The sequence below is a fragment of the Triturus cristatus genome, chromosome 1_1 (genome assembly GCF_964204655.1).
Source record: "Triturus cristatus chromosome 1_1, aTriCri1.1, whole genome shotgun sequence".
In the NCBI taxonomy this organism is placed as follows: Eukaryota; Metazoa; Chordata; class Amphibia; order Caudata; family Salamandridae; genus Triturus; species Triturus cristatus.
This window is the reverse complement of record NC_140579.1, coordinates 266,882,773-266,903,064: the sequence shown is the minus strand read 5'-3', so window position 1 is coordinate 266,903,064 and position 20,292 is coordinate 266,882,773. Positions and strand designations below refer to the sequence as shown.

General features: G+C 42.5%; 1 pseudogene; it reads left to right on the top strand.

Moving 5' to 3' along the window:
- LOC146870107 (protein phosphatase 1H-like) overlaps positions 1–20,292 on the top strand; it is a 327,776-nt pseudogene that overhangs the window by 292,050 nt on the left and 15,434 nt on the right.

The window sequence follows — 20,292 nt, the reverse complement described above, 5'->3', positions numbered from 1 at the left end:
TAATTAAAGAAAGCGACCCTTCCAAACTGATTACTAAGTTTTACTCTAGCATGCAGGAAACATGTCGGACAGAAGTGTTGAAGGTCAGGAGTGAATGGCAGCAGGAACTGGGCACCCCATTGAGCGATAAGGAATGGCAATATTGCTGCGCTCGCACCAAAACGGTCTCCCTGAACGGGAGACATAGGCTTATTCACTAGAAGTTCCTCCATAGGGCCTACTGCACCCCTGAGAGACAGGTTCAATACGGGTTATCAGATAACTCTAAATGTCGTAGATGTGGTAGCGAGGGCGCAGGTTTTTGGCACCTCGCTTGGCAATGCTCTGGGATTCGTTCGTTTTGGAGGGCTGTGTTCCACGAGCTGGCAGTCATCATAAGTGCAGATTTAGAGCCTGATCCCAAGATGGCTCAGCTGGGTTGGGACCCAAGTGTCGAAAAAGAAAAATAGAAGCCTTATCACATCCATCAGTAATTAGAAACCTTTCTATTACCACCTAACGATGAATAAACCCACTGGTTTCCTTCTTTCCACTAAAATAATTTAGGTGATGATTCTATAACTTTACTCAATTCTACATGTTTACCAAAACATACCAATCTTGAAAACTGAGATCATGCAGGTGCTGAAGTACCCAAAATGGCTTAATACCTCTAGCACAGGCGTGTTCAGATGAAAGATTCTTATAGTACTCTATGGTGCATACTACAGAAAGTTTTCAATGATTCACTGGGTTCAAGGTGAGAGAATGTTGTGGACCTCAAGACGTTTCCTGGCATGTTTCTGACTGCTGTCTAGATGGGCATGCCATCCTGCAGACTTGGCATTTTCAGCGTCACTTGTATGTTTGCAATGTAGGTACTATATAGAAAGGTTCACATCATTTGGTAGTGCAACTCCCAGGATTTCTGGCCTGAAAATATGCCATCCCAGTGTTGCCCGAGTCTGATGCGATCCACTGAGGCATACCTACAAAAATGTAAATATATTTTGAACACAAAGGACCTCATTACGAGTTGTCCTTTGTTTGGTGCAGGGATACCAGGGGAACAGGGACATCTTTGTGATTGATGTTCCCCTAGCTACTCTGCAGACTCTTGTGACCAAGACCAGGCTGTGCGTGCTTGAAAAATGAAACAAAGCAGTGGCTCTAAAACGTGTTGCAGGTCACTCTCGACCCTATTAGCGGAAATATGTGGCAGATACAAAATGTGGCAGAATAGAGCTCAGTGTAGTAGGAGAGGAAGCACATACAGCAAAAACATTGATGGACTTACTGGTACAAAGATATATTCAGGCACACGTGCCCAATGTTCATGCACACATGTTCACACAAAGACACACACAGATACATAAACACAGACAAACAGAAATGAGCACATATACAGATAAATGCATACACATACAAAGAAACAAAGGCAACACCCATGCATTCAGACATACATGCACAGCAGACCAGAGAATATCTACAGCTGGCAGTGGGTTAGCAGCAACGTAGCACGATAGAAGGCATTATCCCCCTCTGCAGAATTGTGGTCTACTATTTCACGTCGGTGTGCACTGCCATAACTGAAGCTATCACATCTCACTGCTGCAGCCGGACAGGGAAAGAGACCAGGTGAAATCTCTGAGCTGGGCCAAGTCTAAGTCCCTCTCTTGCAGGTTTTGTGGGCTACTGGATACAGGTCAAGAATAAGGACGATCCCCAAAGTACAACAGTATATCTCCTGCTCCATGGTGGTCAGCCCTTCTGTTATGTCCACATCTATCCCTGAGCACCAGCCAGCAGCTTAGGAAAAACCGGGAGCAAAAATAGTGGGGTGAGGTGATGTAGGTGTCCACCACTACTCATTAAATTTCAAAAAGAGAAGCTCTCAGCTACTAAGAAAAAATACAATACAATCAGCAAACATAAATGGTGTTCTTGTCAATAGTTCTGTTCTGGGACGAAGGGTTTGGCCTGCGAAAATTTTCATGAAGATATCTTCCAAACTCAGCACAAATTGCTGTGCCCTCAGACAGCTAAACTCCTCTTCTGACATACCTAAAAAAAACTACAAGGTCAAACCGAATGTAGTCAGATGCAGGCGAAAAGCCAATAAAGCAAGGATTTTAATAGGATTTGCAGCAGCCACAGTACCGCAGAGAGCAAGGAAGGTGAGCAGATAATTTGGGCCGGATTGTGTTTCTCTGCTTTCACTGGCTACACATAAATATGTATTTGGTAATGTGGTGTTTGCATATTTTTTTTTCTAAGAGGATCATCATGAAAGGTGATCAAAAATTAAATTTTGTATTGAATGTGTGTCGAGAACTAAGGGCCAGATGTACTAAGATAGGAAATACAAGCAGTGGTCACGATTCATTCACTGATGTTTTGAGAATCCTATGGTATTTTGTGAACTATGTACTCATAGAAGAATTCACAAAATACTGAATTACAGTGGGTTGCAATTCAACCTACCTTGTGAATATTAATGCGGTAGGTCGCAACATGTGACCCACTACAATTTGCTGCCATCACAGAGATGGTAGCCGGCTATGGTCAGCAGACCACCATGACTGTGATTGCTTTTAAAGGAATCCATTTTTAGGTCTCGCCTTGCTATCGCGTAAGCGATCGCAAAGCGAGACTATAGAGAGCGGGCTGGAAAGTGCTCCCAAAAAGCGGATTGCATGGCTAGCACGCGCACAATCACGCGCATCGTGCAGCCATGCAATTTGCTTTTTAGGAGCACTTCAAAGGGTCCGCTCCCCCGCCCCCAAGCGCGCGCGTCACGCTCCGCCGAGCTTGTCTTTTTTTTTTTTACTTAAAGCGGGAGGCGCGCGTGCGGCCAATGCTTTTTGTTGTTGTTGTTGTTAACACCAGCCTTCCCAGGCTCTTCCTCCTCCTCCCCCCCACTCCTAAGGTTCAGCTGCCTCCTTCCGGGCTCAACCTCAAGCTGCGCAGGAAGATTAATCCTTTTAGGCGGCTACTTTTTCTGCACCAACTCGGACTGTGCTTTAGTAGAAGTTGAACCTTTTCAGGGCAGCGTTACACAGCAGGGTTAATGCGAGTGCCTTAGCGGATCTAGCGCCTGGTGCTTCTTTTAAACACGGAGTTATATGTTTCTAAAGTAACTGAAGTGTTTTTGTGTAAAGAATGGATGTAGAGATTATATACTGCGTGCTCCCGCCCCATGAGAAAGGAAACACGGGGGCTGGGTGACAGTAGGGTGAGGGGTGTCTTTCAGTTCTGGAGTGCACTATCGCACACAATCGGGTCCGAAGACTCGACTTGCGCAGGAGCACACCAAAACAACAGCTTTGCATACAGCACGTCATGCGGCACGTTGTGGTTTCTAGGCGTTGTAAATGACAGTTGTATGTCTTCAAACCCTTCAGTGTTCCGCTTCCCTTACAAAAAAGTAAGTTTCACGGAGATAATAATGACACAGAAGAAACCGCATTATGCAGAGCACTAACAAATATAAAATAATATATTTTATAACGCAAGGAAGTGAAACCCTGGGGGGGTGAGAGGATGTGGCTTAACGGACAAGGCGGCCGACCTTGAATCTGAGAAACCAGGTTCGAGTTTGGCAAAAGGCTCACAAATCCTGTGATTCTGGCCAAATCACGAAATCTCCCTATGCTTAGTAATGAATGTGTCCCTCTGTTATGCAACTGGTGCTCGTGTAAAGTGCTCTGATACCTTCGGTTCGAGTTCGCGCTATATAAATCTTCCGTAACGTTTCTCATACCCCGGGGGGGTGTGGTGTGTTTTTTTGTTGTTTTTAACACCAGCCCTCCCAGGCTCTTCCTCCTCCTCCCCCCACTCCGAAGGTTCAGCTGCCTCCTTCTGGGCTCAAACTCAAGCTGCGCAGGAAGATTAACCCTTTCAGGCGGCTACTTTTTCTGCACCAACTCGGACTGTGCTTTAGTAGAAGCCGCACCTTTTCAGGGCAGCGTTACACAGCAGGGTTAATGGGAGTGCCTTAGCAGATCTTGCGCCTGGGGCTTATTTTAAACACGGAGCTACATGTTTCTAAAGTGACTGAAGTGTTTTCATGTAAAGAATGGATGTAGAGATTATATACTGCGTGCTCCCGCCCCATGAGAAAGGAAACACGCGGGGCTGGGTGACAGTGGGGTGAGGGGTGTCTTTCAGCTCTGGAGTGCACTATCGCACACAATATTGGGTCCCGAGACTCGACTTGCGCAGGAGCACACCACAACAATAGCTTTGCATACAGCACATCATGCGGCACGTTGTGGTTTCTAGGCATTGTAAATGACAGTTGTATATCCTCAAACCCTTCAGTCTTCTGCTTCCCTTACAAACAAGCATTGAAAATGCAATAGTTCTCGCCTTTGATTAAATTAAAGCCATTTGCTTTGCTAATGGTATTGTATAGCAAAGCAAATGGCTTTAACTTAATGAAAGCCGAAACCTATTGTTTTGTTTTAAAATCCCTCTGATCTGGCTATCCCGGGTTTGATCAGAGCCACCACGACAGCTTGCAGTAGAAGAGGCTCCCTGCACTGCATTGAGGTGTTAACACGCAGCACACTCCAGACAAGGGCCTATAAGCAGATCTTATCAAGGCCCTTTCACATTCAGGGACGTAGGGCAATTGGTTCGGAATTTACAAGCTCTAAACAAATGTCCGCTTCCTTTCATCTTGGGAGGGCGGGGTGACGCAGGGGGCAGAGGGAAGCGACGAATAGTGAAGTATGTGACTTTTACAAATTCCTCTGGGCAGGCAGCCTTCCAGCGAATTTACCCGGGAGCACTGTCCATGCGGACGAGCAGAGAAGTGGACACAAACATTACTGTATTCTCCACTGTTGAACAGTTAGACAGTAACACGCGCCTGATCTGCATAAATTCTTACTGCTGTTCTGATCAAAGCCGAACCCGAGGCAGCGAATAAGGGATTACATTGCCGCACTGAGCTCCAGTCTTATTTAAATAGGGTTAACTTTACAGTACAAGCATTTGCAAAGCAATAGGTCTCGCATTTATAGGAGTTTGAGCTATTGGCATTGTAAATGACAATGCTTTTTATTTAAGTTTGGTTATTTAAAACATAAATAAAAGGCACTGTCATTTATAATGCCAATAGCTCAAACTTGTATAACTGCGAGACCTATTGCATTGCAAATGCTTGTTCTTTTAATGCTGCCAATTTTCCTTAATGGAAAACAGAATGTCCTTAAAAAAAACTAAATAAGTTTATAAAACTATGTTTTGATTCAGCAGAAGTTGTGCACTTCCACAGCAAAACGCACTAACCCTCTAGCAGCTGTGACAATTTTGCTTCATGTATCCAGCTACTTAAGCTTGACTTTTCAGGGGCTCACACATGCCATTGGAATGCTTTTAAAGTGTCTTAGATCACTAGATTATGTATGTTGTTTCTCTCTGGCAGCAGCATAGATGGGAAAAGGGAAGACAATAACTTACATGGACTTTTAGGTCTGGCTTGACAGTGCAACTGTCACCTGACCTTTTAACCTACATCCATATTATTCTACAGTTCTTTGCTGCCACACACATACATATCTATTCACATGCTATTAACTTGTAATGCCTCACATTACCATCACAAAACATTAATACATACCATAAGGAATCACTATTTAGAAGGGGCATGTTTAGGATGAGATTTCTTCTGATATCCTAACCCCATTTACTGATTTTGTAACATGTTACCGCCTCGCCAAGTGGGTTTATTACATTTGAAAACCACATTTTCATGTCACAAACCCTGTAATTTAGTGAATTGTAGGGTCTACGACAAGAAAATATGTTAGTACATCTGGCTTTAAGTCTATTGCTTAAGTGAACATTGAAATTCCACCTATTTCTCCATTACTGGCTGTACTGGGTCCAATTATCAGCGCTTGGATACAGATGGTTCTAACACATACAAAAATAATCTAATCACAGATAGATTTTTGTTTAAAATGTAATGCACATTTAGGCTTGTAACCGATTTACAAATGTTTGTTAAGTATTTCTCTGCTGTTCTTAGGGATTTTTGAAGCCTGAACTGCTTGGAAATGAATTTACATACCTGGAGTTTCCCAGAAGGATCCAATACAAAGAGCTGGGTAGAAGAATGCTGTTCAGGGACCATACGATGACAGGCTGGTAAGTGTTGTAATGTTTCCCTCCCTATGAATGGTAAATGCTTTGAGTACAACATTTTAAAGGGCTAGACTCACCTACCCTCCATCTTGTCCAGTGCGCTTACTTTTCTATTCTTCCACCTATTTTGGTTTAAGTGGTCTGTTCTGGTATCTATTTTAATGTTACTTTGTATACAACGCGGCCATGCGTTGCCAACAGGTAGGGAGGTAGGGAGGGAGGAAGTTCCTGCACCAGGTTCCTACAGGGATGTCATTTTCAAACACTCTGTGTGGCAAGAAAACATAGTATGTGACATCACTCCAGGAAATCAGTGAATCTAAAAATAAAGTAAAATGTTTTATACTAAAACAAATGATTTATTTACAGAAACTAGAAAAAATGGAGGATATATTTTGAATACACAACAGAAGAGTAAAAACATAAGGGAAATATCAAATGTCAGTATTATTTCAGAGTAACCGTGTAGGGCACTAACAGTTTTCTTATTTAGTTAAAACATAGATTCTCTTACTTTGCTGTTTTCTTAAAAGAAATTGAAATGTGTTTTTTCTTTCTTTGCCAGTGGCTCCACCTAAACATTTTTCTTTGCCATTCTACCCCAGCATCAACCTCTTGAACTGGAAGGGGGTCAAAGGTCACCTCCTTCACTACTGTACTGCAGAGGTCACACCCAAACCCAAGACTTGGAAGGACATGCAGATTAATCAAAGGAAGAGTTTTAGAGGCCTTCAGGGGAGCCAGGCAGTGCCCTGTGAGCCGTGCAAGCCATCAAAAATAGCAGGCAAGCCTTCTGCCTCTTCCCCTGCCCGCACACATATTCTGGCCAAGCACTCGAGGGAAGCCCAGGCTCTGCGGTGCACACTACTCACTATAGTCAGCCAAATTATAATGCTGCTTTTGAAGCATCGCAGGATGGGTCTTCCTTCTCATTAATGCAAGGACTTCCTCGGGTTGGTCAGACACCATATTAGTCACAGAGTACAGAGGTCTGTAACACAAAGCTCCTGCATGACAGAATGCCGTGTTCTGAAGTAAATATGGAACTTATGAAATGTATCCCGACGCGCAAATATGATATCAAAATCTGCAATGGTTCTTCTGAAATGATTTCAGGGCGCCTAAAATAAACCCTACGTTCGGTGTGTAGAACACATCGGGTCGTACAATGTTGGAGTTAGAGTAGTGCTTTTGTCACTACTAATCAGATTATGGAAAGACTAGACTGCTAATTTTTTCCTTAATGAGACCTGAAATTCTGTGTAAACGAAATGAGTCTGCAGTTCATAACATTGTATTTATTATTTTTCCAGGGCATACAAAACAATTGGCGAGAATGATCTGAAGTTTCCTTTGATATATGGAGAGGGGAAAAAGGTATTTATAATCAAAACCAAGATTAAATTTACAGTAACATTTAAGCAGGGCTAAACTAAATTTCCAAACTAAGGGGTCTATTAGCATGGCGGTCGGAAAATCACTCCGACTGCCATGATAGCGGGAAAACACCGCCCGCCAGGACCGCAGGAAAATTGCTGGTCCAATTATTATGCTCCGCAGTGGAAATCTGACTGCGGCGGTTAACATTGTGGCGGGCGGTGCTGCCAGCAGCACCGCCGCGATGTCCAAACAAGCATGTCCTACATGTCCCTGCACTGTGTTGCAGGCACTGCACAAAGCCTGTCACCTGGTACAGGGACATGTAGGGAGGTACCATGGGTACCCCCCAGTGCACCCACACACATCCCCAACCCATTGGGGGTCTGCAATGGACCCCCAGAGACATTCTCCGCATGCCTTTCCATGGCGGTTCCACCGCCGCGGAAAGCTGGCTACCGCCGGCATCATAATCGTGCCGGCGGTGCTTGGCCCTGATCCGCCACAATTGTAGCGGTCCTGCTCCACACGCCAGGCAAGCGGGCGGACTGCAACCGGCGGAAAGTGGCGGGTGGAAAATCACACCGCTGCAGTCACAACCGCATTGCTAATCGGACCGGCGGTGTCCAGGGCTTCGATGGCGGGCGGAAGTGCGCCGCCGAACCGGCAGTTGCTACCGCCCGCCCGGCGGAGGACATCCGCCCTCCATCCTAATGGACCCCTATGTGTAACAATATATTTCAATTCCAATATGTTTAAAAGAAGTTTAACTCCACCAGGAGGGCCCTTTGTAGGACATAGAGTGCCAGATGTATGCCAGATGTTCAGAGTAACTACTGACTATGTAAATTAGATCAATTTAAATTAATTGTATTCAAAACTACTAGGAGAATTTTTGGAATTGCTGGTATAGATCCAGCCTTCATAGATCGTCATGGGATACGCAAGTTGTAAGCAATTTCAATGATTTTAGAGCTGTATCTTCACTAACACAAATGTAAGTATTTGAAATGCATTAGAGGATTTCAATTTGTGTATCTAATTGTCCTCTGACAGAATAGCGAAACCGTTTGACTCTAGCGAAGTTCGCGTGGGCTGCATCAAACTAAAACAACTTGTACATATTCGAGATTCAGTCTATAACCGAAGCCTATTAGCACCCAATCAATTTCTTCTCCTCCTTGTCCCTTCAGATTACAGGAATAGATGGGATCCAAAATATAAGGGTTGTTTAGGGTTTGGTGTTATGGAAGAACTATTGTAAATCGGCAGTTGCTTTCAATGTCTGGAAATCTTGAAGTTCCTTTTGCTCATTTACCGTTTGGTGTCCGCCAATTCCCAGGGTGGAGTCCCAGTCAGCTCCTCAATTGCAAAGACACAGCTAGCAGCGAGTCTACCACAGGGTCGCAAGCTCCAGAACACCAGAAGGCCTGCTCTATGTTGGGTGGGCCCTCCAATCCTTTTTTATCCCATTCACAGCCACTGGTAGTAACACACATGGCGCGTATTAAAATAAAATAAAAAAATTGGCTCCTGCTGCACAGGAAGGAAATTAGTGGTGCACCACAACCAGGAATCTTCAAGTATAGCGAGTGGTCTTCTGCTGGAAGGGTTCACGATTTGGCCTCCTCTGGACTGGCAGCCCGCCATGCTCTGCATGAACCTCAAAGTATAAGTTAGTCCTGCACACTTCAGGGTAAAGATTGTTACATAGGTATCAAAATCAATATTTTAATTTACATTGATGTGGTTGCATGATATATTTAATTAACAAATACGGTTGATTATACTCTATGTTCCTTTGTAAGAATTAGGATTTTTTTGTTTTGTTTTCTGACAGGCTCGTGTAATGGCCACCATTGGTGTAACACGGGGTCTTGGGGATCACGACCTGAAAGTATATGGTTCTAACATCTATATCAAGCCTTTCCTGTCATGTTTCCCTGAGGCAAGTACTTATCTTTGTATTACATCTGCCATCCTTCCTTCCCCACCAGCAATGCAGATTTATAGATAGATTGCTGATTTTGCTGTTTTAAAGGTCAGATTTTTTTATCTGAAGGCAGCCATTTACTAAAACCTGTTCTACGGCATTCACATTGTACTATGGGATCACAATGGCTCAAATATGTTTATTCGGAAAACTCAAATTATGCAAGCCATTAACAACCAACTACAAAATGTTTGCCCTGAACTACCCCCTAGTAGGAAACTGACTAACCACACCATGTATTTACCAGTTCGGAGGATATTACATTAGTTGTATTTAAACTGAGATAACCGTTTTCGCCCCCATTGTAGTCTTCATACCATTTCTCTCAGACTCCGTATTATTTTTGTAAAAATGTCAGTGATGCTGTCACATTAGTACTTTCCGTTTTCTCTATTCATTTGAGATGACAGACTCACCTTTAACCATTTGCGGGTCTTGATTGCGTGCAGCTTTAACTCTTTGTTTCCAAACCTATTGTTTCCAATACATAACATACTTAAAGTACTCTCTGGATCAGTCCTGTGATCATGGCTAGATTACTTTTGTCTATTACTGGTTTCTGCTTTTGATTGTACGAATTTGTCCCTATTCTTGTATTTGCCCCGCACAGGAGCATTTTGGTCTGTTCTGATTGGATTAGTTGTATCCTGCTGCTGAGAGAACTGTTATTTGTTTCTGTTGTTTACTTGCTCCTTCTCACTTGTTCCTGTGCCTGCCTCCCTGCATGCTCAATTTTCACTCTTCATTCTCTTTCCCAATCCCAGATGGTTCCCATCCAACTTTCCAACTTTCTATTTTCAATGTGATTTTTTATATTTTACAAGAGTGCAGCACCTACAAATTCTCATTGGGCTGTTTATGTTGTATTTTTTAACGCTTGCACGCAATTTGTTTACTTTTTAAAAAACTTTCTATTCACAATTCTAGCATGCCCATCAGCCATGTTCAATCGATATATTAAAAATGTCTGCCATGCACGACTATTCATGTGCAGGCATGCATCTCAATGCACGTGCGCATGCATCATGATGCATACATGCACAAGCGTCATAATATATATGTCCACAGGAGTTTCAATGCATGGGCATGCATCAGTGATAACCTCAGAATAGAAATACGTGGAATGGAAAAACATTGAAAAATTGCAAGTGATGCGTGAACATGCACCATCATGCATGAGATTGCATGTGGCCATAAAAAAAGTTTTGGCAAAGCCATTATCTTGAGTTTTTAAAACTAAAGCTCACTAGCTTCACCAATGCGTGTTTCCTCAAGTTGTTATATTCATTTGCTATTTTGCCATACCTACTTTTGATCAATTCTAATGACTTAAAGCATGAGGTGGAATCTGGCTAAACTGAGGTGAGACCCATGGCACTATACGTTTGTTGTATGTGGGAGACCCTGACCACACTTAATCAGTAGGCCTTACAGGAGCAATTGCTAATCTGTCACAATTTTATTATCCTAAACCCTGGTGCACAGAATGGTGGGATTGATGTCTGCTAGTTCCTTTATCCCTTATTCTCAAATACGACCTTCATTGGTTAATTTAATAGTTTTGTTGGGGTAGCCATTGTAAAGTTGAATACTTTTCAGAATAATACCATCACCACTTAGGTGTAGATCTTTGTGCTGTACCCTAGATTAAATTAATGTCTCATTCTAATTAAGGCTTCAATGCCTCATTCCTTCGTTGTATATGTCCACAGAAAACAAATACAGAGTCCCAATGGTCAAAGAGCATTATACATTACTAACATAGGGAGGAATAATAGGTATGCCAGCCACAGACTACTGGGCTGGTCTACCAGGACATATCTATGGTCATGGTTGAAGCAGCATTGGTCCAGGAGAAGCCTGGATATTGAGTCATGACTGATTGCAACCATACAGAGTTTTCTGTGTTTTTTCTCTGTTGCTTCATCAAACTCTGTCATGTGAAATACATGCCTAACTATGCATGCCAGCTCCAGCGGATGTATTGGCAGAAGCTATATGCAGGTCAAGGAGACGGCCTCCTTTCTTGCAGTTCTTGAGTTTACAGGGACATGACAAGGGTATATACTGGCAGGGCCTGATGCATCCTGGCCAATCCATCACAGAGGAAGGGAACAAGGAGGAGCTCAACCTTAAGACCAACAATAAGGGGAAACTAAAATAATAGCGGGTCCACCTGGAAGTCTGGGAGTATATAAGGAGCACTTTTCTGTCAATTCACGACACTCCCAGGATCTGACATGGTGAGGCCTGACTCAGCTCTTCTATTTTAGAGGCAAGGGGGGTAGAAGACAGCAGACCAATGTTATCTGAGGTAGTGGGGAGGAATAAGAAGGAACTGAGGACCTGATCTGACAGGGATTATCAGTGAGCAACCAACAAGAACTAAGTCAACCCATGGAGCTCACTGCTGTAGCGCTTACTGGGCCCTTATTACTATTTTCCTTGCATTATTTTATGCTATTAATATATTCAGTTGATCCACTGATGGATATTGCTCTGTGCCGTAAGGGGTTGGATATTTGGGGAATGGACAGTTACTCATTGGGGACCAGGAAAAGGATAAGTGTAACTTAAACCCAACTATAACAACTTATCGGTAAATCTTTCCCAATATTTTGACAAACCAATATTAATGTTCACTCTCAAGAAATGACAAGACAGAACAGCTGAGTCAGATTAAATGTTTAAAGTTTAGTTATTCAGACTAAAGGATAAAGAACATTTGCATTCAATAAAGTGGTATACAGCTCTAATAATCAATTAGTAAAAGATGTAATTAAATATTCCAAGCCTCTGAGGTTCAGGAAGAATAAGATGAGTGGATGGGGAAATCTTCCTTAGCCGAGGCAGATTCTGATAACGTACAGCATATGTATCGATAGGGATAGGTAGCCAGGGGAGCCTTTGTAAAAGACTCTGAGAAGAGTTCAGCATGGTTCCAAGTAGCCAGTCCAGTTCGTCAAGACATTTGCTCTATCTCAGTTTGCAGCTGTAACATTAAGAGTCACAGCGACGTGACCTGAACCCTTCATTGAAAAGGTTTAATCTGCATAGGGACAGTCGGCAGTAACGAGTTCAAGTGCCAGAAGGCTCAGAAACCAATAGCGTAAACGCCAAAATGCCAAGCCAAGCCCCCTCATTCTTCCAGAAAGGAGCAATTAAACTGGAACTGTTTCCAGGGCGACACACCTTGACATCACCTCAATTTGTCAGACCATTCAGTTCATTGGTAATCCGCAATAGGGTGATGGTGATGTGGAAATAAAGAAGACAGAAATCCGGAAAAATTTGGTGAATCGATTACACAGCTCCCTAGATCATATAAGCATAGGACACATTGAACAATAGGAAATTAAAAAGAAAACATAAGGGTGCTTTCCCAAGCAACTGTTCCAGGGTTGAACAAAATCTGTTGCATGTGCACTGCTCAGTCCGGAAGATGTCAAAGGAAACAGTTATAATTTCAATACAACTTGCAATATTGCAAGAAGTTCTCACACGCTTTGGAAAGTATTTAGTCCATGACTTCTCTGGAAAGGGAAATGAGGCCTACATTAAATTTGGGCTAATATACGACTAGATAAACTTAAATTGTGAATTCTATTAATAGGATCATGTGAGTTCAAAATATGACTGAAATCCATTAAGAAATACTTCATTATAATGTGCTCATAAAAATTAATTCTTGTCAATATTAATCATATAAGAAAATGCCCATAAATCTTTGTCGTTTATGTGTTATACAACTAATACATATGTGAAGTACATGCTAAAGAAGTTTCATGAGAACGGTAAACAACGTTTACCACGAATCTTTTTCCCCGCAGGGAATCACAACGCGGTCGTTACAACGACCGCGTTGTGGTTCCGCATACCATTACTCCGCAAGTCGAAACAATGACTTGCGGGGGCGGGCGAGGGGGTTGGGGGGGGGCAGAGGTGTTGGATTTAAAATCCAACACCTACCCTATTATCCGCACAGACTGGAGTTGGAATAGTAAATTATACTATTCCAACATCCAGCGCCCCCCATCCACAAGTCGTTGTTCCGACTTGCGGAGTAATGGTATGCGGAATCACAACGCGGTCGTTGTAATGACCGTGTTGTGATTCCCTGCGGGGAAAAAGAATGCATCATAATAACATCCATTCCATGAGAACACATCTAGATACTTTTATTGTGTCATTATCGATACACACGTTAATATATAAAGTGATATTGTAGTTAATTTTCACATGGAAACCAAACTAAATCAAAATAATTTCTTTTAGTCTTATAAATTTCTTACTCATTACATGAAAATCGAATCAATTAGCAATAAAATCCATAATGTGAGGTTTTTCTCCTACATTATTCTAACCCATATAAATGAGTGAAAATAGTGTTTAATGATTAATAGTCACACCTATATTAATTAAATGAATAATATATTTCAAATCTGTCTTTTTTTCAGCATGCTCTTACGATGCAGTAACTAAAATTCATATTTATGTCCATTTTCAGAACGTGAAACTTTACACACATTTTCTATGGTTTACACAGAAGTTGTCATAATAATTTCTTTTATCAATAATATCATTTGATATACTCTCTGCTATATCATCACCAATGCAGGGAAAGAGAAAAAGCAACAAAGGGTTCACCTTCACATCTTGGGTATATGAGTGGTACTTTTCTCTTGTGGGGCACGAGAAGCTGAGGATCTGACAATGTGTCCTGCATAAACCCTTCTATTTTACAGGCAGGGAAGATGGGTGGACAAATGTTATCCCGTGGACCCAGGGGAGTAAGAAGAAGTAGAGGATCTGACAGAGATTGCCCTGGCTGAGCCCTTCTAATTGAGAGGGAGGATGGGATCACTACTCTAGTGCAATCAGTGAGGACCTCTGACAAACCTCTTTTGATTTACTGCTAATTGGACAGAGTGAAGGAATTTAAGCTTGGAATGTTCATAATTCTGAGAAAACCCCTCTTTTTGATTAACTTGAGATTTACTCTTTGAGATAAGCTGTTAGTACTCTAGGATGACCTTGATGAATGTACGGTTTTGTGAATAAAAAACATTTGAAATGGCGAAATGTCTAGATGTTATAGTGGTGTTTGAGGTCCGCTTCTTATAAAATCTATTTCTATATTACTATTTCAGGTGAGAGTTTACGATCTCATGCAACATGAACGTTGTCCTGATGATGTACTGGTGTTGGGCACTGATGGGCTTTGGGATGTTACCAACGATAAAGAAGTGGCTGATGTAGTTGCCAATGTTCTCTCAAATTATGAGCCAGATAATCCAAGAAGGTAATGCAGCACCAAGCGCATGCACACATGTACTATTATTGATCTTGTATCTATCATCATAATGCAGGTAATCCTAATATAGTACATAACATACTGAATCAGTATCCTATTGCATACAGTCTTTTAACACAACCTAGACTGTTGGTTATTGAGTTAGCTCTTACAGATATCCAGAAGAAACAAACTGTACTTATTTCTCAATTGTTCTTCCTTCGACTACAACTTTTTATATGGGTGATTGTTATAAAATGGATTGGCATTATATTTATGTTCTTCGAAATAGTTTCCACATTTTAAAACAATCCTTGATTTGGAAGAAAAAATCCCCTCCAGGATTTGTCTAGGGTGTATTCCTCATACTAGAGGTATTTTCCACAAACTACAAGCATCACAACTCATGCTCAGGGTATACTAATTCACAACAGTGACAACTCGTGTCAGAAAAAACACTCAAAAATATTACATCATATAACATGCTTTGTTCGCCCTAAGTTGGCAGGGTATGCCCAGACGTGGGTCCCTTGCTCACTTTGCCACTGGAATCAAGATAGCCTGGCTGACAAGGGTTATGAACCCGAAACCGGTCCCAGGATGCTTGTTTCCGGTCCAGGGAAGACATGGCTTGGCAGTTCGGGCTGGACTGTTCCCATGAGGCACAGGGTCAGACTGATTTGCATATGGCTATGTCTGAACTGGGGTGGTGGAGTGAGCTAAAGAATGATGATGGATTAAACCCAGATCAGTTGACTGGGAGTGAGTGTTTGATTAGCTCAAACGTTCCGTCCATCATCCCCTTTGGTATCGCTTTGTTCACCCTAAGTTGGCAGGGTATGCCCAGACGTGGGTCCCTTGCTCACTACGCCACTGGAGTCAAGCTATCCTGGCTGAAGAGGGGTGCAACCCCGAAACCGGTCCTAGGATGCTTGATTCCGGTTCAGGGAAGACATGGCTTGGCAGTTCGTGCTGGACTGTTCCCATGAGGCACAGGGTCAGACTGATTTGCATATGGCTATGTCTGAACTGGGGTTGTGGAGTGAGCTAAAGAATGATGATGGATTAAACCCAGATCAGTTGACTGGGGGTGAGTGTTTGATTAGCTCAAACGCTCCGTCCATCATTCCCTTTGGTATTGCTTTGTTCACCCTAAGTTGGCAGGGTATGCCCAGACGTGGGTCGCTTGCTCACTTTGCCACTGGAATCAAGATAGCCTGGCTGACGAGGGTTATGAACCCGAAACCGGTCCCAGGATGCTCGTTTCTGGTCCAGAGAAGACATGGCTTGGCAGTTCGGGCTGGACTGTTCCCATGAGGCACAGGGTCAGACTGATTTGCATATGGCTATGTCTGAACTGGGGTGGTGGAGTGAGCTAAAGAATGATGATGGATTAAACCCAGGTCAGTTGACTGGGGGTGAGTGTTTGATTAGCTCAAACGCTCCGTCCATCATCCCCTTTGGTATCGTTTATGGTCCTAAAGCACTTAAAGCCTGCAATAACTCTGCATAGAGGCACTTGGTGCTCTTCTCACAGATCACACCATCAAGATTCATCAATATGCTGATGATGCACAACTCTACCTGAAAGTCTACTCTGCTTCATACATCCAATACCCCAAACACTACCAGCAAATCATTCTGACCTTGATGTTCAGCGCCTTCATGAAGATCAACCCAACGAAGACAGAATTTCTGTTATTTGCAAAGAACTACAAATGAGAAACAGTAAAAACCTTGTTCAATGACATGAACCTCGACAGTTTTGAGCCCCAACTTTCACAGAATGCTAAATCCTGGATTAACCCCTGACATCAACCTCACCCACATGGAACACACTGGCAAAAAACAAAGACGGCCTGGTATCAAGTCTCTCTTCTAAAGAAAATTGTATTGTAATTGCATTTATATAGCGCTTACTACCCCTGACGAGGTGTCAACGTGCTTTTTCGGCGAGTAGCACACTACTCCGGAACCCAAGAAAGATTAGTGTTGAATTAGTATAGTGAAATATGAAAGTAATTTGAGTGGTGGATAGGTTAGTCAGTTATTTGAATCCAGAAGCATAGCGGAGGGATAGAAGATCGAAAAAGGTTTGCATTTATAATGCGCTTGTTACTCCTGATGGGGTGTTGAAGTGCTTTTTTGGCTACTCCGGAACCCATTAAGGATTAGTGGTGGATTAGTATAGTGAAATATGAAAGTAATTTGAGTGGTGGATATTAGTCAGTTATTTGGATTGAGAAGGATAGCAGAGGGATAGAAGAGGGAAAACGGGTTGCATTTATATAGTGCTTGCTACCCCTAATGAGGTGTTGCAGCGCTTTTTTCGGCGAGTAGCACGCTACTCGGAACCCATGAAGGATTAGTGGTGAATTAGTATAGTGACATATGAAATTTGATTAGTGGACATGTTAGTCTGTTATTTTGATTGAAAAGGATAGTGGAGGCATAGAAGAGTTAAGGATTTAGATATTTTTTGGGGGGGCGGCTTAGCAGTAGTAAAAAGAGGTGTCAGATGGTGCAAGGAGGGGTAGAGTAGGGGAGAGTCTAAAAAGGGCTATTTTGGGGATCATAGTAGTGGTATGGGGTTTGAAATGAATGAGAGAGTGGATGTAGATGATACATTGATAGAGGTAAAGGGTGAGAAATAGGGTATTGCGCTGGAAAGAGTAGTAGAAAAGAGGTTTGAGATGAGTCAGAGAGTTGAGGTAAAAGATATATTGAGAGAGGTATAGGGTGAGAAATAGGGTAGTGCATTGGATAGGCTGAATTAGAATAAAGTAATAAATATATAGATCCATAAGTACATGGAAAGTTTATAGATGCATAAAGGAAGTAAATAGATGTAGAATAAAGATATTGATAGAGGTATAGGGTGAGAAACAGAGTAGTGCATTTCAAAGAGTAGTAGAAAGATGTTTGAGATAAGTCAGAGAGTTGAGGTAAAATATATATTGAGAGCTATAGGGTGAAAAATAGGGTAGTGCATCGAATATGCTTTTTTTGGGAGGTAAGTAATAAATACATAGATCCAAGTACATGGAAGGTATATAGATGCATAAAAGAAGGTAGTATAAGTAGATTAAAGATGCATTTGATAAACTCTGGTTTTCAAGTGTAGTACTTAAGAATGTATTTAATCATTTTTTTTTAAACAGTTATTCGACATGATTATACAAAGCAATACACATATATAGGTACCTATCTATAGTACAAATAAATGCTTATATACAGAGGGATATGCTGTATATTTCTGTTTGCGTATGGTGCTTATGTGGGAAAGAGCCAATTCTTGAGTAGTTTTCTGAAGATAAGGTGGTTGTTGGTGGATCTTAGGTTGGGGGTAAAGAGTTCCATATTTTGGCTGGTTGAACAGAGAAGGATGTGCCATCCATGGTTATTTTCTTGTATCTTGGGATTTTGAGGTGAGGTGCCACTCTAGAGCGGAGGTTCCTATTATGAATGTGTTTGGTGATTTTATTCCTGATGAAGAGTGGCCCCATTCCATGTATCGCTTTGTGGGTGATACAAAGCAGCTTGAAAGTGGATCTTCTAGCAACCAGTAACCAATGCAGGGCTTTCAAGGCAGGGGAGATGTGGTCTCGCAGTTTGATATGCAAGAGTAGTCTGGCAGCTGAGTTCTGAATCCGTTGTAGTCTTTTCATAGTCGTTAAAGGTGATCCGTGGTAGAGGCTATTGGTGTAATTGAGTTTGGACAGAACAAGGGAGATGGTAGCTTGGACCTTGTGTGAAAATCCAAAATGGGGGAAGATTCGTCGCAGAGTTTTTATAGAAACAACGCTTGATCTTGCTAGTTTGTCTACTTGGGCATTCATCAACAGCTTGGAGTCCATGGTCATTCCGAGATTTCTTACTTCCTTCAATACTTTAGGCGGTGATCCCAGTTCATCAGGCCAGGCGGCAAGCGTGTCATAATGTTTCCAATCGCCACATGTGAGTATTTCGAATTTGGAAGCATTCAATTTGAGATGGCTCCACGCCATCCATTGATCCATGGTTCAGAGACAACTGAAAATTGGTGAGTTTCTGATGTCTTTGGGGCATTCCAGTTGAAGGAGTATTTGCGTGTCATCTGCATAGTTATTGCATGTGAGGTGAAATTAATTGATCAGCACCGGTAATGACTTCATGTAGATGTTGAATAGAATGGACAAGATGATAGAGCCTTGAGAGACCCCAGCTTTTGTGGAGTATGGTTTGGACGAGAAAGGTGGAGTATTGATGACATTAGTTCTGTTTCGAACGTGATCCAGTCTAAAGCAGCCCCATCTATGCCGGCTTCCTAGAGTCTTTGTACTAGAGTGTCATGGTCAACCGTGTCAAAGGCAGCTGAGAGGTCCAAGAGGAGTAGCGCAGCAACCCCGTTGTGGTCAATTGTGTTCTTCAGGTAATCCCAGAGACGGCCTGCATATCCTCTGGGTAAGACCACCCGCCCACCCATAAACCCTCAATATGGAATTCACTCTGCTGTAACAATTATTAAACACCTCCCAAAAGGAGAGAACATCACATCAAAGAAAAAAACTTACGTCAGTCACAAAACTAAGTAGAGGGAAACAATGCTATCAATCAACTAATGTGACTTTATTTTGAAAGATGGGTGTACTGCCATGTGATGCTCCATAGAGATCTTCACTCCAGACACCTTTGGCAAGTGTCTCACTCCAAAGGATAGCTGACATTTTCAGTATGTACGCACACCATTAAGGACAATATTTTGGGGGAGATAGCACCCAGTTCATCCAGAACATTTCTGGTGGAGCATACTGTGCAGAGTGCATTCCCAACCTGAAAACATGTCCTGTGCAGGTGTGGATGGTTATGCCTCACTGCAAAACTAGTTACGTAATGTATGTACCACTCTAAAACACAGAAGTTCTGTGAAACACAAGCTTCAGTCCCTTCCAGCCCTTCCACTAGGCTCTACGGTAACATAAAGAGAGCCTGAGGAGCAAATGGCTCTTCCCCCAAAATCTAGGGTTCTTGTATGAAAGCTACTGGTTTATAGCAACATGCTTCAATTTGTAGATGCCAAATCTTAGACAACTCTGCTGCCTCCCATTAACAGACTTCAAAAAGGAATTCTCTTAGAGAAGAGGTGTGGTGCAGCGTCCAGGGCGGCTGATTCCGGAACACTGGGGCTCTGGGATCGTTCCCCGGCGCCAGGTTAACCCAGCACCTTGCAACTCTAGAAAATAGATCGCTTAATCTTCCCGACGGCCCCCAACACCGGGACACCTCTCAGGAGGTAGCTGTGCACTTTACAAATGCTGGTATATACATACATACATACACATATAATCAAGCAAAGCTTCCAGAACTCAGGCAGGGCTGTTCGAACAGTAATCTTAGCACGAGTAACAAATTATGTTCCCTTCTGCCACCAATCCTCCCCCCCCACCCCCACTAAGCACATTAACTATCTGGCTTACCTTGACTCAGAACTTGTTGTAACAGAGAAAGCCAGGAA